Source organism: Peromyscus leucopus, chromosome X (assembly GCF_004664715.2).
Source record: "Peromyscus leucopus breed LL Stock chromosome X, UCI_PerLeu_2.1, whole genome shotgun sequence".
Taxonomy (NCBI): Eukaryota; Metazoa; Chordata; class Mammalia; order Rodentia; family Cricetidae; genus Peromyscus; species Peromyscus leucopus.
This window is the reverse complement of record NC_051083.1, coordinates 134,757,632-134,782,779: the sequence shown is the minus strand read 5'-3', so window position 1 is coordinate 134,782,779 and position 25,148 is coordinate 134,757,632. Positions and strand designations below refer to the sequence as shown.

Below are 25,148 nucleotides of genomic sequence, written 5' to 3'. Positions count from 1 at the left end.
TAAATGTTTGTTCTGCATTATATTATCTTTATCTTTCATTTGGTTTATGATTTGTGCATGTCAAAACATCTTTGTACTATAGGAGTAAATACAACTCAGTAATGGTGTATGATCCTTTTGGTTGCTGTTGATTTCTGTTTCTGATATTTTGTTCAATAGGTTTACATTTGTATTTATTAGGAATGTAGGACAAAAAATTACTGCTCTTGTAGTTTCTTTGTTTGGCTTTTTGTTAATGCAATACTGTCTTTGCAACATCAGTTTGGGAGTATTTGGTACACAGAAGTATTTTCAGTTTTAAAAGTATTGATATATACTCAGGCAAAATTCATTAATGAAGCCACCATTCATTGGGCTTCTTATTCATGGGATTTTTTTTATTACAAATGAAGTCTACTTGCTTGTTATTTTAGTTTATTCATATTTTATTTGTGTTTATAATTCAATCTGGTAGGTAGTAAGTCTCTAGGAATGTAACTGTTTTTGCTTTTTCTAGTGTTGGCATATCATCATTTATATGTTTCTTTGCATTTCTCTAGCATTACCTGTAATGTTTCTTCTTTTATTTATTATTTTATTTGAGATTTTTCTATTTTCCTTTAATTATTCTAGAAATATTTTGTCAATTGTGTATATCTTTTTATTTTTACTTATTTTTGTTTTTTTGAGACAGGGTCTGACTCTGTAGCTTTAATGGCCTGAATCTTACAGAGATCTGCCTGTCTCTGTCTCAAGAATGACAGGAATAAAGTTAGACTTTGTAGATATTAAAAAAAAAAACAAATGATTATTTTTTGAAGCTATGTTGTTTGCAATTTTAATTCTATTTCTTTGGCCTTAGGTATTTCCTGTTTCCTTATCCCCATCCCCATTCATATTATTATTTCTGATATTTTTTATTCAGAAGACTCAAAATTTTATTTAATATTGTTTCCATTCACTTAATATCTTCTGTATGGGTTGAAGATGCATGACTTAGTGGCAGAACACTTGGCTAGCATGTGTAAAGCCCTAGATATTATCCTCATCATGGTAAAGAAAAACAACATTTCCTTTAGTAAATATATTGATGACAAATTGTCCTACCATTAATTTATCTGCAAGCAGCAGCATTTACATTTATTTATGAAAGTTTCTTTTGGCGAATACATAATTCTGTATTTACAAATTTTAAAATGTCAATTTTATTGATTGGCTTTTGCAATGATTGAGTAAACCCATGGCTTTGCACATGAGAGATAAATGTCCCACCACTGACCTAAACTCCCAAATCCATATCAACTTTATAAAATGCTTCTTCCTTATTCTGTGGTTAACTTTATTATTCTAAGTATTTTTATTTTGCTGGACAGTTGCAAGATTTTTTCTTTGTATTTGTTTTCCAAAGTCTATCCTATACCTAAATGTGTTCTATGCCTTAGAGATCATTGAGACTGCTGAATTTGAAAATATATCCTCTGTTTTTTAAAGAATACTTTGTTAGAACTGGAATTAATATACAATAGCCTCATCATATTTAATGTATTCATATTTAGAAATAGCTTCAGCATTGTTTTTCAAATGCTTTTATTTCTTGTGGGTCTTCTGGCACTTTAGTTGCATATATGTGATAAGTTTGTTATTGTCTCACATACTACTTATATTTCATCCCCCCCATGTTCATACTTTTATTTTTTAAAGTCTATATTCTTTTTATACTTCAGATTGGGGAATATGTACTGATATTCTAGTTATCCCTTTCTTCTACTATTTCAAATCTGTTCAGTAAACTTATTTGAGAGATTTGTATTTTAAGTTATAGAATTTGCATTTTTAAAAAATTCTTCACCTCGCTGCAATTTCCAGCTTGTTCATTTATTACAAGTGTATTTTTATTTCTATTAATGTAGTAATGAGAGATTATTTAAAACCCTTCCTACTAATTTCAGCATTTGTATTAATCAAAGCTGGGTTCTACAAAGTGTGTTTTCTCTTGAGTATGGATAATATTTTCATATTTCTTTGTTTTATTATAAATTTGGAATATATCTTCAACATTGTGAAAGACATATTTTAGAATTCTGTGGTTGATATATTGTGCTCCCCAATAAATTTATCTGGGGGTCAGAGAACAGAACAGCCACTATACATAGAGGTTAGACACTGGTAGCGCACACCTTTAATCCTAGCATTCCAGAGGCAGAGATCCATCCAGAACTCTGTGAGTTCAAGGCCACGCTGGAAACAGCCAGGCATGGTGACACACACCTTTAATCACAGCACTTGAGATCTCATGCTTTGCTTGGGAAAAATATATGCCTTTATTCCCAGGAATTGATGGCAGGAAGCAGAAAGGTATATAAGACATGACCAGGAACTAGAGGCATTTGGCTGGTTAAGTTTTTAGGCTTTTAGCAGCAGTTTAGCTGAGATCCATTCAGATGAGGACTTAGGGACTCCAGTTTGAGGAAACAGGATTGGCTGAGAAGTTGGCAAGGTAAGGTTAGCTGTGGCTTATTCTGCCTCTCTTATCTTTCAGAATTTACCCCAATAGCTGGCACCAGGTTTTTATTAATAAGACCAGTTAAGATTGTTTTACATTTGATGCCCAATGTGGGGCAGGAATACATGAAAAAGCCACATACCTGTAACTTTACAGTTCCCAGCTCAGGCCCTAGCTGCACACACTGTAGTGGCACACTCAGGTAAGATTTGCTGAAGAAGTTTGAAGCAGGAAGATCCCGAGTTTGAGGCCAGCCTGGGAGACTTGTTGAGGAGAAGCTATGGCCAGGGTGGGCTGAGCCACATAAGGTGGCAGTGGGATCATGGAGATGACTACTACTCCATGTTGTCGGCTGCTTCTCATCCTGTTGGTAGCAGCAGTGCTGCTACCAGGGAAGAAAGTTTTACCACTGCTTGTTCAGAAAACAATTGCTAGGACCATTATGTTACAAAAAGCATTGGCAAAGGTCAGTTTTGGAGAAGTTTGGTGAGGCAACTGGTGGCAAGAAGAAATTACTATGAAGATAGTCTCTTCTAGGGAAAAATGTTCATGGTTTTGAGAGGCAATGATTTATCAGACTGTGACTTGACATGTAACCCCAGATTTTTCTTTTCAGGTTTCCCTAAAGATGTCTTCACCCCCAGACGGCAGGAAGTAATTTTACAAGCAAGACACCCACATTCCCAAGATGTGGGGTGGGTGTTTTTTGATTGTTTAGTAAGTTAGGGATATAGTCATTGTTTACAATGGTTGTTTACAAGTTGTTAATTGTTAATGGTCAGGAAAAAAGCTAAACAAAGGAGATTAGATTCAGGCTTCTTGTTTAAAAAAATTTATAACTAATATAAGAAAAATATATACAATAAGTATATATAATATATACAGTCAAGAATTACATTAACAATGTCTAGTCCATTAACATTTGACAAATTCAGACAAAACATTTCATTACTTATCCTATTTAAAACAAGTAATTCCTTTTAAAAAGTAGATTCAATAATCTACCTTTTTATCTTATCATATCCATATTCTCTCTTTTCTGAGAAGATTTAGAAATCTACCTTTTATCTTATCATTTCTATATCTTTCCTTTTTTCTTTTCAGAGTAGACTCAATAATCTACCCTTTTATTCTGTTATTTCTATATCTTTTTTATGTTTGTTTCAGTAAACAGTGAAACAGCTGAAGTGAAACTTTCAATTGTCCCTTGTGGTAGACAGGATTAAAACTCTGCTTAATCCTTTCAGCTTTATTTACATCCTTTTGAGTCTGTCCCCATATGCATATTTCATGAGTTTTACCAGATTTGGACAGTTTATATCTACTTCATATTTTTTTTATTTTTGGTTTCTCACATAAGTTACAAACTGTGGTGTTCATCCTGAATTCTGTCTCCTGACTTTTCAAGCCACATGGACTGTGAAAAATTGTGTGGGGGACTTAGCTAGCACTGGATTGTGTACTTGTATTCTTAACTCCCCATCCACAGAGTTGTGCATTGCGGATACAATTACACTATGGAATATGGCGAATGCTATGAATTAGGCTTTATTTATTTTTACTTATATTTTTCCTCAAGATTCAGTTGCTAAACATTTAACAGATGCAATAGTGATTCTAGTTTCTCTGGAGTTTTATTTACTGCTTAGGCCTGGGGGCTGCCATGAGGCAAAACTTCCATGTGTCAATTCCCTTCTTATTTCTTGATACTTGCTTGACACTTAAGTACTTTGTGACCTATATCATGGTTTGTTTGCAAGAACCTTCTTAAATATTATTCAATGGAATGAATGTAATTATGAAATGTTCCTAATTTTTTACAGAGATAAAATAGTGTGATTTCTGGGTCTCATATTCTCCATTAGTTTACATGTCTTGTTTTAGTAAGATCATCATTTTAAGTGTTTGCCATACTAAAAAAGACAAACAGCATATGTTTTGTCATATATTACTATCCAGATTTAAAAAAAAACAGATAGAACATAAAAACAGAAGGATTATCTGAGTCAAAGAATAGAATCAGTGATTAGACAACAGAGAGTATTTGTGGGTCAATACATTAATATACATGGTGTACATATATGAAAATGTCACAGAGGAAGAAGTCTATTGTTTTGTGTAATGAATATTTGATAGTAGAATTATATGACTTAAGGAACAGTATTTGTTTCGAGAGCATCTTCAGCTAAATAATTTGTATTAAGATATATACAAAGTTGGGAGGGCAGTGTATGCCTTTAATCCCAGCACTCTGGAGGCAGAGGCAGGTGGATCTCTGAGTTAAAGGCCAGCATGGTCTTCAGAGCAAGTTCCAAGACAAACAGAGCAGTCACACAGAGAAACCCAGTCTCAAAAAAACATAAACAAACAAACAAAAATATTATACTGTTCGTTTATGTTTTATTCAGTATTTTGGACAAAAATGAAAAGTTAATTGAAGTGGATTGAGTAGTGTCCTACTAAAATTCATATCTGTTCATAACCTCGGGTTATAACTATGTCTAGATAGTAAGTCTTTGTGGAAGTTGTTAGTGATGATGAAATCATATTGGGTTTAGTATGACTGTAAATTTGCACACACAGGGATGTAAGAGGAGAATTGAAGGCACAGGCAATGATTCGAGTGATGTTTCTATGTGACAAGGAATGCCAGTATCCAACAGAAAGAAGAGACAAGTTTGAATTTCCTCCTAGACCCTGTGGAGGGAGTGTGGTTCTGCTAACATCTCAATTGGGCTTCTGTCCTTTAGAATAATGGCAGAATAAATTGCTGTTGATTTATACTACTGAAAGGATGGCTATTTATTATGGAAGTTCTAAAAAAATTAACACCCCATCCTCATGATAGTTACATGCATTTTTATTGGGTTACTAACCCACTACATTAAGTGGACATTTGTATAAACAAATCTATATATAAGAAAATAGGAAGGCACTTGCATAGGTATCTGTTCACAAACACACTTGCTTTTATGCACAGCTTATTTGTTCTTTTGGAGGATAAATATGCTAAATGTGGAGTTAGCAGTCTAGATGTTGGTCCTGAGTCTACCATTAATGTACCATGATATTGTGTGTGATTTATTTTTACTTTAGTCATGTTTGCTTTTGTACAATGCTGCTTATCTTTATGTGTTCTTTCAGCTCCATAACTCCAAGCTTATGTGTCTCCCACTCCCTACACAATCAATCTGATGATATATACTTTGACAGAAATGTACAGTTGTGCATATGCACTTTGGTGGGTAGCAATAGAGAGTATTGGGCATTAATGAAAAGATAATAGCACTGTAGTTTAAATAGAAATGGAACACTATGAAAACTTTAAATACCTACTCAGGTTTCAGTTACTGTTTCTTATTGAGGAATAATTGATTTCCAGTCAAATGCCCTTTAAGTTTCTCTGACTGAGTAGGCCAGAAATTACCATATGAAGGTTTGATTTTCAAAAGGTTTAAGGGAGTTGGAGAGATGGTTCAGTGGTTAAGCACTTGTTGCTCTTGCAGAAAACTGAGGTTTGGTTCCCAGGACATACATGGCAAATCACAAACTTCTGTAACTCCAGTTGCAGGGGATCCGCCACCCGTTTCTGGCCTCTCTAGGCACCAGGCATACAGGTGGAACACAGCCATACATGCAGGCAAAACAACCATACACATAAAATTAAAAAAAATGGTTTTAGGCTAATCATTCTGAATAAGTAGAGAGTGATTTTTTTGATAGCAGTAATTATTTACACTAATGTCCATATTCATGTTGCTTCTGAAACACACAAAACAGTGGAATGGTCATTGAAGACTTATTTTTGGAGAGCCTTTGAAATCTGGTTGTAGCATGAATCTTAAAGGATCTTATTAATAAAAACAAACCTGGAGCTGGGTTTTGAGGTGAATGCTGGAAGATCAGAGAAGCAGAACAAGCCACAGCTACCTCACCTCACCAGTTCCTCAGCTGATCCTGTTTCCTCAGACTGGAAGCCTCTCAGTCCTCATCCTGAATGAATCTCAGCTGAACTGTGCTGCTCAAAGCCTGAAAGCTTAAACAGGCTAGAAGCTTCTAGTTCCTGGTCCTCATGCCTTATATACCTTTCTGCCTTCTACCACCACTCCCTGGGATTAAAGGCTCACTTCTTGGGATTAAAGGCGAGTGTCACCATGCCTGGCTGTTTCCAATGTGGCCTTGAACTCACAGAGATCCAGACATATTTCTGCCTCTGGGATGCTAGGATTAAAGGCGTATGTGCCACCATTTTCTGGCCTCTGTATCTAGTGGCTGTTCTGTCTCTGACCCTAGATAAGTTTATTAAGGTGCATAATATTTTGGGGAACGCAACACCACCACATCTGGTAATTTTCTTGCATATGTGAGTTTCCTGTCTTTAGGTCTTAGATTGCTAGATCTAGAATGGTCTTTTAAGACAATATACTTCATCACCTTTTAATTAGTCATTGATGGTTCTGAAGGCTAGATTGAAGAAATGAGTTGTTCAAGACAACAGTAATTTCCCCTCAAATCTAAGTTTCATTGTTTAATCTTTCAATCTCCTTCAACTCTGTTACAGCTCCTTTATAATCCTCAGACTGCTCTTCCTCCTTTTGTTTTATAATTTGAATCAGTCAGTTTTCTTCTCTTGGGCTTGCATATTTTTTTCCATCACTATGGACCCGCTGTTGCCCTGTTTTCCCTAAAGGAAAGCTTGAGCTGACAGTTTTGAATTGGGTCCACACATCTTCTTCATTGGGGTGGCATGGAAGTTAGGTCACTAGGGCATCAGCATGGCTGGACTCTTTTCCTTAGTGGAGTGTGAATAGTAACTTTTTTTTAAAAAAATGTATATTTGTTTTGAGCTCATTGTTATCCTCGGAGATGGAATCTGAACAGACAAGATAATCAAACCTTTATTCGGAGCCAGGGTTAGAAGGCACGCCCATAGGGATGGAAGGAAAAGAAGAGAGAAAAGGAGGAAGCTCACTCTTCGGTCCTGAAGAGGGAAGTAAGCATCTCACAGCGGTTTGGTAATTCATACTTCCTTTATCTTCTATTTGCTCTCAGCCTTTTGCTCTTTCTCTCCGTTTTGCTTGTCCTGCTCCTCCCCTTCTCTTTGAGCTTCCCTTGATTTCTCTGCTGGAAACCTCAAAGAATGAAATACTACTTTAGTCTTTCGTAAAACAACCACAGATCTAAAGCGTTTGCAGCTCTGTATTTAGAACCCTAGCTTAGCCCTGTGCTCAGCACTAGGCAGTGATAAAGCCAGTGAAGGGGGTGGGGAGAAGGGGAGGAAGGTTGGGAGGGAGGCAGAAAGGGAGGGAAGGAAAGAGGGAGGGAGAAAGGAGAGAGTGAAAGGGAGAGGGAGAGACGAAGGGAGGGGGAGAGAGGGAAAGGGAGGGAGGGGAGGGGAGAGAGAAAGAGAGAGATTAGAGGGAGGGAGAGAGAGAGACAGAGAGACAGAGACAGAGAGAGAAGGAGGGAAGGAGGGAGGGAAAGAAGAGGGGAATAGCGTGAGCGCGTACTAGCTAGCTAGCTAGCAAAGCAGAGAGACAGACTGAGATAGGGACTAAGACAGAGACCTAGAGAAAGAGAAGAAGCCTCGTTTTATCAAGGCTTAGGCTCCAACTTGTTTCAGTTCATTTATCCTTTTTTCTTCTCTGCTTCGGGGAAGTGACTGTGGCACTCGGTAAGAGACAGAGATGTTCCCTTCTTCCCCCTCCCCCAAGCTTAGGTCTCCTTTCCGGATAGCATCCCTCTCCCTTTAGGAGAGTCTCCTTGGGTTGGTCGGGAGGCGAGACATGCTCTGCAGCTGTGATGCTATCCTGGGTTTCCCAGTGGGGCTGGTGGAAGCCCAGAGGTGGCATTTGGGCTGGGAGGCGCTGGGGTAAAACCTGGTCTGAGGAAGACGGCGGGGGTGGGGGATTGGGGGGCGGGTTGCGATGTGGTCATAATATGCGCGATTTGCTTCATTGTCAGTGAATTGTTGTGTTCCTCTTTGGAAGCAGGTCAGCATTGACCTTGCAAATTGCTTGGGGGGCTGGACAGCTGCTGCAGAAAGCCACAGAGTGGCCCCTAGCCAGAGCAGACAGCACTGTCATGACCCCCTATACAGCCCTAGGCACCAAGGATGGGGTAATGGCTGGAGCTCCCTCCTTTAACTCTTTCTCTGCAGCTGTGTTTGGCTGCTGGAAATCAAAAGGAAGGAGGAGACTAAACAGCCCCTTTCCCTCTCCCTATTTCAGTCCCTAGATGCAAGTGAGTAGAAAGTTGTAAATAACTGCTTCCTTTCAAGCAGATGGAGTCCTCTCCCCATTCTTTTAGAGGTTCACTGTGGGGTTGGACCCGATTTCTTCTACAAACTTGGGAGGCTTTTCTTGCTTCAGTGAGGGAAGCCCCACTGCCAGCCCACCCCTAATCCCAGGTAGCTGTGCTGCCAGCCTAAACCATGAATTCAGATTTCACATACCCCGCACTGGTGGGCATCCTCTTAGGTTCAGATATGTCCTTGGGAGGAGGACAGAAACACCTGATTGTTTGAAGAGCTTTCTTCCCAAAAGACTGCCCCGAACTGTGTCTGGGGGGAGGGGCTGTTGGGCAGGAAAGGAGAGTGTGAGGAGCTAGAATTTCCATTGTGAACGGTGTGGATTATTGAGGGTTGGTTCCTCAGGTTTGGTTTGTCTGAAGCTATGAGAGGACTGGCTGAAACTATTGTATCCCTGCTGAACTTGTAAAGGACAGGGTCTGGTTGCTTGATAGAGGCTTCTCTCTGGAGTTGGTGACATTGTCATGCCCCTGGTAATAATTGCAGAACAAATTGTACCATTTACTAAAATTTTAAGTGTTTAATGTTTCTGAGTTGGGTTGAGGGTTTAATATGTATTACCTCATTGAATTTTTATGTCAAACTTATGAAGCAGCTGATTACTATTATCTTTGGTTTACTGATGAGGAAACTGAGGTACAGCAAGCTTAAGTAGCTTGTTCAATGACAGAGCACAGCCACTTCCAATGGGAAATGAAAGCACAGGCCCCTGGATCACCAGTGCTTCTCTGTTGGCCAAGTGCAGGAGCAGCAGAAATGACAGCTCTTGGCTTTGAGGAGCAACTAGAGACCTTGTGTAGAGCAATAGGAACTAGGAGTGGTATAGAAACTAGGCTTCCTCCCATCTATTTTCTGTTTTAGTTTTACTTTACTTTTCCATGGTCACAGCTACAGTCATTCTGCATCTAGCTTCAGACTGTATCGTTTAGAACTGGAACCTGCTATCTGAGAGCTTGGCCAAATATTTGTGAATTGTAGAACTTTCCAATTAGAAGGTTTGCACTGAGTTCTTGAATTTGTCCTCAGCACCCCATTTGTTGACTGCTGTCTATGTAAATTCCCTGCAGTGAAAGGGAGTTCATTAGGTGGTTTTTTGTATTTTTGAGCAACCAAGTCAGAAATTTTGTAAAAATTACATATGACTTCTTTTCATTGGTTCTTTAGAAGTGTCTGGAAGAAATTTGCTATTTCTTAATAATTTTTCTTCAGCTGGTTGAAGATGGTGATCATACCTTCTCCTCAAGTTTTAAGTCTGATAAGACTTACAAATGAAAGAATCAAGGCTGACTTCTGGAGACTTTTTCTTCATGTTTGTCAGCTTCAAACTCACATCCCACAGCTTTCTCAAGCAGCTATGATATTATAAGTTCTGGTCCTTGGAAGAGCTAGCTATCTGCTGTCATCTGGACTGCTGCAAACAAAGTTCTCTTTTGTATTTCTAAAGACCAAGGACCCTTTGGCACTAGTCATTCCAAAACTACAGAAGATCAACATAATACTAGACAATAGGTATAAGGCATGGGGGATTCTGGAGTCAAAGATTAAGGAAAAATATTAGAAAAGAGATATTTGAAATGGTGATGACTTTAAGATTCATACATGAAAAACTGTTAGAATGACAGCTGTCACTGAGGGGATTCAGTATAATCAGAAAGGAAGGAAGTTAACCCTGCTAGAGCAGAGTGCAGGTAGCAAACCTGAGTTCTACTCCTAGCTCTGGTGATTTGCCAGCCCTTAGACACACTTCCCCTCCAAGCATCTCAGTTTTTCTATTCACAAAATGATTTGGTGCATGATAGCCCCCAGAGTATTTCACATTTCAAAGTCTTGGTCTGAAGTTTATAAAATCTCAGAGGTGTGAAGGTCTTCAGAAGTCATCCAGGGCCAGTGCTTCTCAGACCTTAACATATACTAATGCACAATAATGCCCACTGGGATGGTTTTAAAATGCTAATTCTGACCTGAGGTTTTAGGGTGGGGTCAGAGAATTTCAATATGCTGTTGTTTCACTGATCACAGTTCAAGTAGTAAAGTTCTAGTGTGGTCTTTGTGAAATTATCTTCATCAATTCAGTTGTTTATAACTTGTTTATTTCTCACTATCAATGAATTTGGTTATGGTTAGCCATTGTGCAGAGGCTAATAAATGTGAACAAAAGAGACATGTTCTCTTCTTGTTTGAGGTTTATCATTGATAGGGAAGAGGCTGGTGCTCATGTAATCACGCAACTATGCCATTTTAGTTAGTGGTGAATGCCATGAAGCATAAATATGGGAGTGAGTTATGACAATATATAACCGAGAACTTGGAGTTTAAGCAAAGCTTAAGGATATAGCAAGCTTATCATTTCCATAAGGAGGAGGTATTGAAGCTACATAGAGATACATAGAATCAGGATGGCTCTGGTGGAGCAGTTTTTTTGATGGACACAGAAGGGGTATGGAGGGAGCGGGGAGAAAAAGAGGAAAAGTATATATTGGGAGCTGAGGTGAGAGATATATAGCCTTTTGAAGGAATTTCAATCTTTGGTCAGGAAGCATGTTGCCTGATAAAAGGGTTTTAAGTAGTATTACTGACATAGTCTAAGCTGGATCCATTTGATATAAGGTTACTAAGGGTCTACAATAGTCTAAGAAAATGTGGGAGACACAGAATAGGTTAGACTTAGTCTCTGCTCTCTGAGAGGACAGAGTCAAGTAGGAAAGAGAAGAAAAATGCAAGCAATGCAAAGGGCTTCAAGGGGAGCAAAGACAACTCCTGGAAGTGAACTGTGCATTGAAGATCAGATAGACTTTAAACAATAGTGCTTGGGAATAGTCAGTTGTACATGATGAAATAAGATACATGTGCAGAATGTTTGGCAAATAGGTGGAAAACTTTACTACAAGCAATATCGCAGGTTAGCTTGGAAAAAGGATTTATATGCGAAAAGGATGTGGCAGCACTACTTGTGAGTAATCTGATCTAGACAGGATGAATGGCTTGATTTGCCTGAACTAATGCAGATAGTAATGCTATTGCTGAATCCCAACAAGAGCTGTTGAAATGCAGGCTTGGAGCTCAGCAAAGAAGCTATGTGGAGACAGCAGTGTGAGAGTTGGTGCCTTGATTTTTGAAATAGGAAAAGAGATCCAACTTTGGTATTTTGGTTAATGTTTATCTTTAAGTTATAAGGGAAGGAGATAAACCCACATGAATGATAGAAAAGGAGAAAGGGAGTAAAGTTGCAAGAAAGGTTTGGTCTCAGCCACTCACTATTGGACAGATATTCATTTAATGTATATCCTTTTCCTTCGGTGGAGAATATGGTGTTGAACAAAATAGGGCTACTGTTGCCACCTTTGTTTTGATGGGGAAAAAGGACTTTTTACAAACTATTGAATGACATGGTTATAATTTACATTTTTATGTGGACCTGCTCTAAGAGGGAAGATATGATCACCATTAGTATATTTTGCAGAAGAGTTGAATACTGACAAATGATACACAAATTTGTGCAAATAGTCCTTTATACTCTGAATCTCACGTGATTACTAACATTTAAGCTGGATGATGCATAACCATTTTTGCAGATATCTGGCAGGTGATAATACATTTTAGGCTTTGTCCACAGAAGCATAACTTTACTTTAAAATCAGATGATATGTATTAGCTTAATTTATACTCTCATAGTGCCCATGATCTCCTTAGATCCTTGACTTGGTATAGTCAGCAATTTATAGAAAAATGCGCATGACAGAGAAAAGATTTTTGTGAAGAATCATATATTTAAAAAAACTCTCAGCCTGGCGGTGGTGGTGCATGCCTTTAATTCCAGCACTTGGGATGCAGAGGCAGGTGGATCTCTGTGAGTACGAGGCTAGCCTTGGCTACAGAGTGAGTTCCAGGAAAGGTGCAAAGCTACACAGAGAAACCCTGTCTCAAAAAACCAAAACTAAACCAAAACAAAACAAAAAACAAAAAAACCCAAACAACAAACAAACAAACGAAAACAAAACAAAACAAAAAAAAACCTCTCGCAACATAGATTTCTGATAGCCTAGTTTATAATTTATTCCTGAGGTGGATACTGACTTAATTTCCGATGACAACTTATTTGTCTTGTGTGAGCTTCAGTTTTGAAAACTATGTGATTAGTGGGGGTTGAATTATTTATAAACACTTTCTTAGCTGTAAGGTTCTGAGGTTACTGTCATGCTATATAGAATATCATGTTCTAACCAGTTTATGCACATATTACAAATTTAGCCACTAACTGACACAACATTGAACATTTTGAAAGAGTATTTTGAGGCTTTGGAGGAGGCAATGGGGAGGTCTCTTTGTTGTTGTATTCCTAAAATGAATGAAATTGTGACTGTCCTGAGAGCTAAAAAAGAAACTTTCTCCTAAGATCTGGAGTAAAGCTAGATATTAGCTGCTATTTCCATTATGGGCATTTTGAAAGCAGTGAAAGTAATTGTAAAAAGGTGCAGGACACTGGGAAACAGAAGTGCAGTGGAATGGCCCAGGTGTTCTCTTCCTAGGGGTTATGCTGGTTAGTAATAGAAAAAAATTTTATACTTGTACTTGAAACATGATTTTAAAGTTATTGATGTCTGCACACAGTATGTCTCCTCACTATCCAAATAAGGAAGAATAAAAATCTCTAGGCTGTGTATTTAGAGGGGAGATTTTCTTTTTTGAAAGGAAAGGGTATTACATAGGGAAAGGACGTGCTTGCAGACAGATTTATGTAAGTGATCATGACATAAAATAACTTTTCCAAATAGTACAAGATGGAGCTCAGAAATGGCATGATCCTTAGTGATCATGTACAGCACTCTTATTACTGAGTGCACATGGACACTTGTTTTCAGTGTGAATGGTTCCAGAAAAGGCAGTTTACTATTTGATGATTTAATCAGTACCCGGTGGTATGTAGTTGTTATTGTTAGCAAGTTAATTTTCATTTTTACTCGAAACACGTTTTCTAAATCTAACCTATTGGCCTTGCTCCATGAAGCAATGACAATGCTAATTTCTATTTCCTTTCCTATAACAGCCTTTTACACAGTGAAAGATGGTTCAGTCCTCTTCATACCTTTCCTCTGCTCTATATACCCCCAGTTGCTGTTGGATAATGCTCTTGTATACTGTAAATATTTGTCACTCATACTGGTTTAATAAAATGCTGATTAGCCAGTAGCCAGGTAGGAAGTATAGGGGCAACCAGACTAGGAGAATTCTGGGAAGAGAAAAGGCAGAGACAGAGTTGCCAGCTAGGCATGGAGGAAGTAAGATGAGAATATCATTTTGAGAAAAGGTACCAAGCCACATGGCTAAACATACACAAGAATTATGAGTTAATTTAAATGTAAGAGCTAGTTAGTTATAAGCCTGAGCAATAGGCCAAAGAGTTTATAATTAATATTAAATCTCTGTGTATTTATCTGGGACTGAACAGCTTCAGGACAATGCAGGACAGGAACTTCTTTCTACACTCAAGTCCTTCAGCTCATATGCTATATGGTTTTGGAATACCTTCTCTATTAGTCCCTTAATTTCCAACATGTCTTGTTTGTTTTTAATATACTTTATTGATTGAGAATTTAATATAACATTTCAATTATATTCACCCCAACTCTTCTTATATCTAATCTCTGTACCTATACATCTTTGAATTTTCTTCCTTTCCCACCAAAAATTAAGTCCAGTTTGGGTTGACCAACTACTTGGGAGTGAGGACTGCCAGAAGTTCTGTCACCTTACCAGAGTACTGTCATTAAAGAAAGCTGCCTGCCGGTCTTCTAGTACCTATCAAATGTCAATAGCTCCTCAGTTAGTGGTGAGATTTTGTGCCTACCTGTCATCCTCCATGCTGGGATTTGTCTGGCTTGAGCTTATGTAAGTCTTGCACCTGCTATTACAATTTCTATGACTTCATATGTGCAACTGTGTAGATGTAACCAACCGCCTTATTAAAATAAGAAACACAGAACCAATGTAAAAGAGAAAGCCAAGAGGTCAGAGCTCAGAGCTAAAATCTTACCTCCTGCAGTGCTCCTACCTCTCAGAAAGAGAGCTACTTCCTGTGTGTTTGTCTTTAATATAGTATTTCTGTTCTGCCTTCTCATTGGTTGTAAACCCAAACACATGACTGCCTCATCACTGCCTGTAAGTATAGCCCTCCAGGTCTTAAAGGTGTATGTCTCCAATGCTGGTTGTATACCTGAACACACAGAGATCTACCTAGCTCTTCTACCAAGCTCTGGGATTAAAGGCATGCGCCACTACCGCCACACTCTTGCTATGGCTCTGATAGCTCTGACCCCCAGGCAACTTTATTTATTAACATAAAATTAAAATCACATTTCAGTACAAATAAAATACCACCATACAACTGTCCTGTTGTATCCAGAAAACAGTTTTCTTGATGTCGTCCACATAGGTTATATGGTAAGTAAAAAGATCAACATGACTCTTGATGTGTGATGGCTAAACTTGACCCATTCCCCTATGCACAACTTCCCAGAAATTAAATTTTAAAAGTCCTGGACAACTTTCAGTATACTTCAAGACTGTAAAGTCTACCTTTATATTTTTTTCATGGTATATAAACAAAATAAACTTAAAGTGGGGATTTAACAAGGCAACTTCACATAGTTTATCTGGTAGTTAAAAGGAGGTTTATTGTAGGGTAACTTACAACCAGTAAAGGGGTCAGTTATAGGATCTAGGAGAGGTGAGGTGCAGTCCAGTGTGGTTCTCTGGAGAACTCTGACTTGGTCTACGATCCAGCATCCTGGATCACAAGGAGCCAAGAGGGCCAGCATGTATGGATCTCAGGTCTTAAGGGCCCTCATCTCAGCCACACCCCAGGGGCAGGTCATCAGTAGGCATGGCAGTTACCATTTGCCTCACTAGGGGCAGTGTTTCAAAGTCAAAGCTGGAACAGCTACCCACTTCATAAACACATTATAGAAAATTTAGAAATTGTGTCTAAGATCCAACTCCAGAAATAACTGGTAATGCTTCCTTCCACATATGTTTCTGTGTTTACAGGATCATTAGGGGTGTGTGTGTGTGTGTGTGTGTGTGTGTGTGTGTGTGTGTGTGTTAGTTATTTTTCATTAACACTACATTCTGAGAATTTCTACCTCATTAAGCAGCTTTCCAAAATTTTTAACAGCTGCATAATTTTTATGCCTTCATTATCTGACAGCCACAATATTGACTGTTGAAATTGTTTTCAATTGTGAGTAGCTCTGCAGTATATTTCTTTATGCATATCATATGTCATTATTCTTTGAACTTTACCTCTTTAAGGTCTCCACTCAGATGCTGCTGTGATGAAGTATTCTACAATGAGCTTATGTAAAAATGCAAATTCATCTCCCCCAAAATGAACCTCCTTTTTTTCTTTTCTTCCTCTTTAGTTTTGCATCATCACTTAACTAGGTTCTATACTTGATGTATACATTAGAAAGCAATAACAGGATTTCCCCCATTTTGTTGATAATTTTATCCCGTAATATCTAAAAGTTGCCTAAATGTACATAATAAGTACTTTTTAAATGAATTATTGAGATGGGTTGAGAGGTGGTGGGCCTCAAGATGCTAACTTTTAAAATCACTTGATGTTCATGTGAGATCACTGTGCTGTATAAGACAGGCTGTGTCTGTTTATACAGCTGCACCAGAACCACCCTTTTATATTTTTGCCAACCTGACATGCGAAATAGTAACATCTCTTTAGTGTTTGTTCTTTTTATTATAGTAGATGTATTTTTTTATATTTCTCTATTTTGTTTCCTTTTTGTGTACATTGTTTCTGTGAGAATTTAAATGATTTTTACTCATTTTTCTGTATTTGGTACACATAAGGCCATTCTTACCACTGTGAAAATATCTTTTCTGTCTGCATTTTAAAAGAACTTTTACATATAGCAATCTTAATTTGTATGTAATTGTATCCATCTCTCAATTTATAATTTCTTCTCATGAATTATATATATTGCAGTTCTCCATTCAAAATTTAATAAGTACTTGAATAGATTTTGTTTAGTTTTCATTGCTTCTGCTTAATCCCACTGAAATTTATGTTGCTGTATTATGGTGTGAGGTAATTTTTTAAGTGGCTTCACAGCAGCAAATATTGAATTATTCAATTTTTCCCATTGTTGTGGAAGATATCTAAATTATTATACAGAGTATGCTCTTTGGGGGGAATTTATCTACTTTTCTATTCCTGTGGTCTGCCTCTTCTTGTCCTAGTTATAAAGTTTAAATATTATTGTAACTTTTAAATAATTTCTATCATCTCAGCTCTCCTACTTACTGTAATTTTTGTTTGTATTGTATATATAATACACCATTATACCTTTAATTCTGTAAAGGAAAACTTTCTACTCTTGTTGCAGTTAATTGTATATTGCTGGTCTACAAATAATTTGTTATTAATAATTTAATTTCTATTTTCTCACATTGTTCAAATGTATTATAAGCTTATGGCTTAAAAGTTTATCTTTTTATATTTTGAAGATCAAAAAGTATGTAGAAAAAAAATCAATGTTAGCATTTTTAATTTTTTTTTTTGAGACAAGGTCTTTCTAGTATAGTCCTGGTTGTCCTGGAACTCACTCTGTAGACCAGGTTGGCCTCAAACTCACAGAGATCCTCCTGCCTCTGCCTCCAAAGTACTAAGATTAAAGACATGCACTGCCACAACCAGTACTAAATTTTTGTTTTTGAAGTTTTAATATAAATAAAAAATTTCAGGCAAAGTTTAACTTCCCCTAAAATTAATAGGCTTTGTTTTAATTTTAGTTTTACAGGAAAAATTGTAAACAGAATTTCAGAAGGTGGCTATATAAAGACCCCTCCTTAGTTTTATGTCATAGTAAGTGTAGTACATTGATGTGTAGTACATTTCTTAGGTTTGATGAACTGATATGTTATTACTAACTAAAATCCATAGTTGGCATGTGGGATAAGTATTTCATGCAGTTAAATATGAGTTTTAACATGCATATTGCCATATAGTTACCACTATATTACTTTATTGACTATCTTTACAGCCTCAAAAGTTCATTCTTGTGAGAATTTAAATGATTTTTACTCATTTTTCTGTATTTGGTACACATAAGGCCATTCTTACCACTGTGAAAATATCTTTTCACAGTGACTTACCTATTCATTCATCTCACCCATCTGAGCCTATACTTATTGTTGATGTTTTGTTTTTTGAGATTATAATATAATTCCATCATTTCACCCTTCCCTTTCCTTCTCCAAAACCTCCCATACATTTCTTCTTTTTCTCTTTCAAATGCATGACATTTTTTCATTAATTTTTGTTTTACACACACACACACACACACACACACACACACACACACACACACACGCTTAAATGATTAAACACCTAAAGACAACCTACTCAGGCATTGTAATGTTACTTATATGTAGGTGTTTTCAGCACTTTTTTTTTTTTTTTACTAAATATTATATTGTACAAAATAAGTTTCATTTTGACATGGTATCTTCTCTTGTCCTCTTCTCTCTTCCTACTGGGTGACTCTTTCTTCCCAAATACTTCCCATTTTGCTTTCATTTTTTTATTTTGGATTACAAGATAAAATATGACATGAGGCACTTACTTGTCATTTATTTCCTGTATACTTTTGCCTTTTTCAGAGTAATTTTTTTCACTTGTCAGTATGGGTTTAAAGTTCTTTAATGTCTTTACTGGACTGGTGGCTCATTTATTTCTCTTTATTAAAGAGTAATATTCCACTAAATTGGGGTGTTACAGTATTTAAAATAAACTATTCACCTATAGAAGGACATTTTGTTGTTCCCATGTTTTGACAATTAAGAACAAAAGTGTCACTAACATTTATGTTTAAGTTTTTTAATTCATTGGGTGAACTGTAAGGAGTTAAACTGCTAGGTTACAAGTTATAATTTTGTATAGATTTTTAAAATATTATTTAAAAACATATATACATTTAATAACAATTAGTGAAAAAAGAGGCCATGAATTTGAAGGAGAGTGGGGAGAGATATATGGGAGGGTTTGGAGTGAGGAAAGAGAAAGGAGAAATGTTGTAATTAAATTATAATTTCCAAAATAAAAATAAATAAAATAGAAAGATAATGCATCTATGATAGTGCATATGTAATGATATTATAATAATTTCTCCTTAATATGACATAACAGAACATGAAGGAGAGGAATAAAAAGTAGAATATTTTTCTCATTTTATATCCAATCTACTACTACCTTTGCAAAAAACAATAGCATGCACATATATGAAAAATTTTATATTTGTGTGCATGTGTGTGTACGTGCATATGCACATGCCACAGAGCCTACATGTGGAGGTCAGAGGGCAACTTGTGGGAGTTACACAGTGTGTGTGTCCTGGAAGTTGAACTCAGATCATTAGGCTCAAGCCTGACAAGTGTTACTGAGCCATCTCATTGGTGTATTATTATTATTGTCTTTATTATTTTATTAATACAATAAATAACATTGTATTTTAAAATTTCATTGTTGCTATATTAGAAAGCAATTGTCTATTGTGTATTAACCTTACATCTTGACTTGTCAGTCTTTCTAGTTAATTTGTAGTTATAGCTCATGGTTCAACTTGTAATTCCTTGTTTCCTTATGATTGAATATTCTTTTATGTCTTTCTCAGCCATCTGCATCCTTTCTTTGGATAAATGTCCATTTAAATAATTTACACATTAATGTTTGGAATACTTACATTTTTGCTATACACATACACATTATTGTTGTACACATGCACACAAACGCTTTAAAAGCTGCATTCTTTGAAAATACTTTTCCCTTCTGTGGTTTATACTTCCATTTTCTTGATTTTTTTATTATGACTGTTCTCTTTTGGGTTCTGAGAATTGTTTGCCTTGATGGTTCCCTTGGCTGTTGTCTACTCTGAGGAGTAGAGAGTGTATTGCCCTCCCCTTTACAATGAACTCTGGCTATTTTCAATATCAAAAGTCTTGGACTCAATTCAAAATGCCTGTTCACTTTGTTGTGGAATTCTTATAGAATTGCTTTTTAAGTCTATGATTTAGGTTCAGATAAATTATCTATTCATCTGTTGATGGACACTTGGGTTGATTTAATTTTTTGGTTAGTGTTATCCATTCATCCATTAACCCAAGAGTTGATGGACTTGGGTTGATTGCATTTTTTTTTTGGTTAATGTGAATGCTATTACAGTGCACACAGTATAAGTGTTGACACACTAGTTTCTGCAGCATGAATCTTAAAGGGTTCTTATTAATAAAATCAAACCCAGAGTCAGGTATTGGGGTGAACGCTGAATGATCAGAGAAGCAGAACAAGCCACAGCTTCCTCACCTCACCAATTCCTCAGATGGTCTTGTTTCCTCAGACTGGAAGCTTCTGAGTCCTCATCCAGAATGAATCTCAGCTGAACTGTTGTTGCTCAGAAGCCTAAAAGCTTAACCAGGCTAGTTCCTGGTTTTCATGCCTTATGTACCTTTCTGCTTTCTACCATCACTTCCTGGGATTAAAGGCTCACTTCCTGGGATTAAAGGCATGAGTCACCATGCCTGGCTGTTTCCAGTGTGGCCTTGAACTCACAGAGATCCAGATGGATCTCTGCCTCCAGAAGGCTAGGATTAAAGGTGTGAGTGCCACCACTTTCTGGCCTCTATGTCTGTCTGGTGGCTGTTCTGTTCTCTGACTCCAGATAAGTTTATTAGGGTGCACAATATATTAGGGAACACAATATCACCACAAGTTTCATTTACTTATATATACTTAGTGGTTGTCTAGGTGAATCATATGGCAATTCTGTTTTTCAGATGTTAAGGAACATCTATACTGTTTTCTGTAGTAGTCATACTAATTTACATTCCCACCAAAAATCTGTTAGCACTCATCATTATGTGAGGACTGAGATGAAATCTTTTTCAGGGTTTTCATTTGCATCTCTCTGTAGATTAGTGATATTGAACATTTATCTACATACTTGTTGAACATTATTTACAGATGTCTTGTCAAATTCTTTGCCAACATTTAATCAGACTCTTGGTATTTTTGCAAGTTAATTGAATTCCTCTTATATTTTGAGTTAATTGAGTTCATATATTTTGCATATTAATACCTTATTACATATATAGCTTGCAAATTTTTTGTTTTCCATTTTGCAAGCCATTTCTTTACTGAATGGGTTTGTTGTGTAAGTTTTATTTTGAGGGAATGCCATTTTGTTTATTCTCACCTTAGTTGCTCATGCTTTTGAGGTTATGTTAAAAGTGGCACTGAATAACTCCATGGCATTCTTTCACTGTGCTTTCTGTAAGGGTTTTTATAGCTGCAGTTCTTACATTTTCATGCTGAATGCACTTGGAGTTGATATTTGTATACGGTGTGAGGTCAAGATCCCTGTGTTTTAGATTTGCTGGGTGCCTGTTTGACAGCAGTTGTGGCACTCTTTGGAGGTAGTGGAACCTCTAAGTGGGACTTAGGTGAAAGCACTTATATCATTGGAAGCACCACTCTGAGAGAGATTATGACCTTTTTCATGGGGACATCAGCTAGTTACATGAGAGTATAGTGTTACAAAAAGAGCAAGCCTGGTCACCACTTATTTCTCATTGTGGTCTCTTCTACCTATGAACCTGCCTTGGTGATGCCATCACAATGAAGCTCTCACTAGTGGCTCTTTAGCAGGGTTTCCTAATCTCAGACTTTCAACCTCTAAGTTCTATATGATTAAATTTTCTTCTTAAGCTTCAGGATTGATATTTTGTTAGAGAAATACAAAACAGAATAATACAGAAAATTGGCACTGAGTCAAGTAATTACTATAACTGTCTGAAAACATGGAAGCTCCTTTGGAATTGGATATATAAGCAGTGACTGAAGTTGTCCAAAGGAGCTGGTTAACAAAAATATAGAATTCTGTAAATAGCATTACACATAATTTTCATGAGGGTTCAGAGGATACAGAGTTCATGTAATCAAGTCATATACAAATGAGAATATTAGAATTGAGGGTAAAAACCGCCTTTGTAACCATTGCAAAGAAGTTTTGTAAGCTGTGGTCCTATCTTAAAGTTTTATAGAAGACTGAATTTCAAAGTGATGATTATTATATCTGGAAAAAGAAACATCTAAACAAACTATACAAAAGATTTTATAGGTGCTTAAGATAGCATTCAGCATGGTTTTAGAGTTTAAAGGGAGCAGAGCTTGAAGACTTAGGATTATGGCTTAACCAGGGAATGTGTTAGGAGAAGGTGTGCAAGTGTGGCCCAGTAACTACTTGCTAATGACATAACCATGGGTAAAATGTCAAGAACTATCCATGAAGACAGTGGACTGAAAGGCACCTCAGAAATCTGTGAGGTATCCCTTTTATTACATGCATTATATTAAGGAACAGGCCCAAGGGCTTCCTTTGATTTCACTGCTAGACAGCTCCTTTGAACTCATCCAGTGGGTCCCAATAGCAGATACAGAGACTGGAGAGACTAGTAAGTGATTAAGGCACTTGGGATGCTTCCCTTGATGGTAAAATACTAGCATATTTCTCACAGGAGCCAAATTAGTTCCTGTGAGAGCAAATCATTGTAACAAGAGCAAGATTGGCACCTGAATCTCTTTGACTTTCTTCCGATCTCCCTATTCAGCTTTTACTACATTCCCTCCAACCTATAGGAGGATTTCACCAGAGGCTAATACGTGAGGCTGTTTAGTGTTGGGCTTTCAGCCTCCAAACTTATGAGCTAAATAAGATGCTTTTTTCTTTATGAACTATTCAGCCTCAGGTATTTTGATCTAGCAACAAAATCTGACTCATATGGGTGTTGAACTTCATTCTGCATCTAGATATTTGGTCATAATAGTGTCATTAGCTTTCTCCATCATATTTTCTTGGCGCCTTTATCAAAAACTCCAGTTTTCTGTAGATACATGAATTTATTTCTACCTTATGTATTATGTTCCATTGGGTTATGTTTCTGTTTTAAATCAGTACCTTGTTGTTCAGCTTGCTAAAGCTCCAAATTACAACTTGAAGTCAGATAGTGTGGTGCTTCAGCTTTGTTCTTTTGGTTCAATATTGCTTGGACAATTTGGGTTCTCTTTACAGTTATTCCGTGGCACCTTGTTTGTCTATTTAGTGATGTCATGTTTTCTTGATTGCACCTGAACTTTGTTCTCCTGCATTAAGGCCTGTGTGATGAAGAATTAGGTACTTACACCAGTCTTTTCATTATAATATTGTCTGAGACTCTCAACAATAAATCTGTCCAGAAATTCTGGGCATGTTGTTTGTTGTGTGGTTTTTAAGCCCACCACTACTGCAGCTAGTGCAATACTAGGGGGCTCCCTAAATACAGGATCACTGAGACCCATGCCATACCAGGTTGGGATCTAAGCTCTTAGCTGCTTAGGTCCTTGGGCTGAAGGCTATTCAGAGCCTAAGGTCAATGTCCTGGCAAGAGTGTGGGTTGGATCTCAAGTCTGTCTTGCAGCAACATGTTCCTGTGTAACACTGGGAGGTGTTTAGAGGCTCAGTCTGTGTGTACTGACATGGACTTACTAACTGTAAAAGGGTGTTCAAAGAAGTTTTTTTCTGTGGTATGGCCAATGTTGGGAATTATGATTTAAAATTATGTTTGGCTATTTTTTTGTCCAAAGTAAGTGATCTCTCTGTCCAGCCTATGCTGCTTGGGGTTGGTTGAGTTCTGATGTAGGTAATATGAGATAGTTCTTGTTCTCTTTAGTACACCTTTTCTTAGTACTATAGTATTACCAGGTACTCTCACCTGATTGTATGCAACTTTTATGAAAATATTTTTATGTGTGGATAGTTGTTGAAAAGGATACTTTGTGGGAGGGAGTGGTAGATAGAGAGTCTAGACAACCATCTTTCTCTGCCTCATCTCAAGTACTGCCTGCTTTCTAATGCCATGATAAGTGACATTAAATATTTCAACTTATGAATGTTTATCATTATTGTATAAATTGAATTCTATTTTGTGAACTGACTGTACATCTTATGAAGTTCACTTTTTGGTTTTACTGTCTTTTTGTGTTCTTACTAATTTCTATATGGATAGTTAAGCTGCCCAGCAACAAAGATAGCTTTATTTATTTTTTCAGTTTGTATCCATCTGTCTTACTATCTTTCTCTTTCTACCTCTTTTTATATATGTGTATCCATCTGTATGTCCATCCATCCATCCATCCATCCATCCATCCATCCATCCATCCATCCATCCATCCATCCATCCATCTACCTTTTGCTCTACTGTATTGTAGCTGGAGAGAATATCTATTAGGATGTTGACTAAAGCAAATCTTGCCTTGTTCTTGATCTTATTGCAGGAGCTCAAGATGGCTGTGACGCCAACTTGAAAATTTTCTTACTTGCCATTGCTGAATTTGTGGAAGGTGACTTCTAGCCTTTGCTAGAGGGTTTGGTTATGAGTGTGTTGAAGTTCTATATATGATCTTCCTGTATTTCTGGGATCTACTACTACAAGGAACAGTGATTTTAAAGTGATGAATCACCCTTGTATTCTCTGGCAAAACTCTGCTTGGTCAAGATATATCATGCTTAGTGTATATTTCTGGGATCTGTTGACTAACTACCTCTTTGTTGGGGCATTTTTTGCATGTGTTTGTTGGGTATGTTGAACTTTTTACGTAATGAATTTTTAGTTTTGTACAGAGTTATTCTGGCCTTATAAATGGAGCTAGAAATGTTCCTGCTTAGATTTTGTACAAAGGTTTGAGTGTAAAGACAGTATTACTTCTTCTTCAGAATCTTCACATAATTTGCTACTCAAGTCAAGGATTTAAACCTTGGAGTTAGGTATAAGTTTGTTTTCTTTAATAGATAAAATGCTGTACAAGTTATTTATTTCTTCTTGAGTGAGAGTTAACAATTGACAAGAAATTTCTTCATGGGATTTCCTTATCACCCTTGTAATGTTTGGAATGTATAGTGTCACACTTCCATTTCTAATAGTGGTGATTTTTATTTAAGTTGGTGTAGTGGGTAGCCATTCCAGCTTGGTTTTGGAAGTTCCAACCCCCATTGAGACTCTGGCAACTGTCACACCTATGAGGCGGGGCGAGGGGAGGCGCTGGGGGACCCGAGAGCTGGATGGGTCAGCGCTCGTTCTGGGCGCTCTCTCTGTGCCGGAATGCTGACCAGTGGAGATTGACTGTGCAGAGCTCCAGAGAACACCGCTGGACTGCATTACACCTTCCCCAGACCCTGCGACCTACCCATTACTTAATTTGTGAGTTACGCCATTAAATAAATATCCTTTTAACTACATGGAGTGGCCAAA

The 25,148-nt window shown here is 37.1% G+C and overlaps 1 protein-coding gene across 2 annotated transcripts in view; it reads left to right on the top strand.

Moving 5' to 3' along the window:
* The first annotated feature begins 7,340 nt into the window (after nt 1-7,340).
* Gabra3 (gamma-aminobutyric acid type A receptor subunit alpha3) overlaps nt 7,341-25,148 on the top strand; it is a 235,194-nt gene continuing 217,386 nt past the window's right edge. The window contains exon 1 of one of the 2 annotated variants that reach the window (XM_037199298.1): nt 7,341-7,497. The gene's annotated coding sequence lies outside the window, so the exon portion shown is untranslated. Of the gene's footprint in view, nt 7,498-7,953; nt 8,157-25,148 lie in introns of those variants that run through there. The other variant, XM_037199297.1, reaches the window with a different exon arrangement.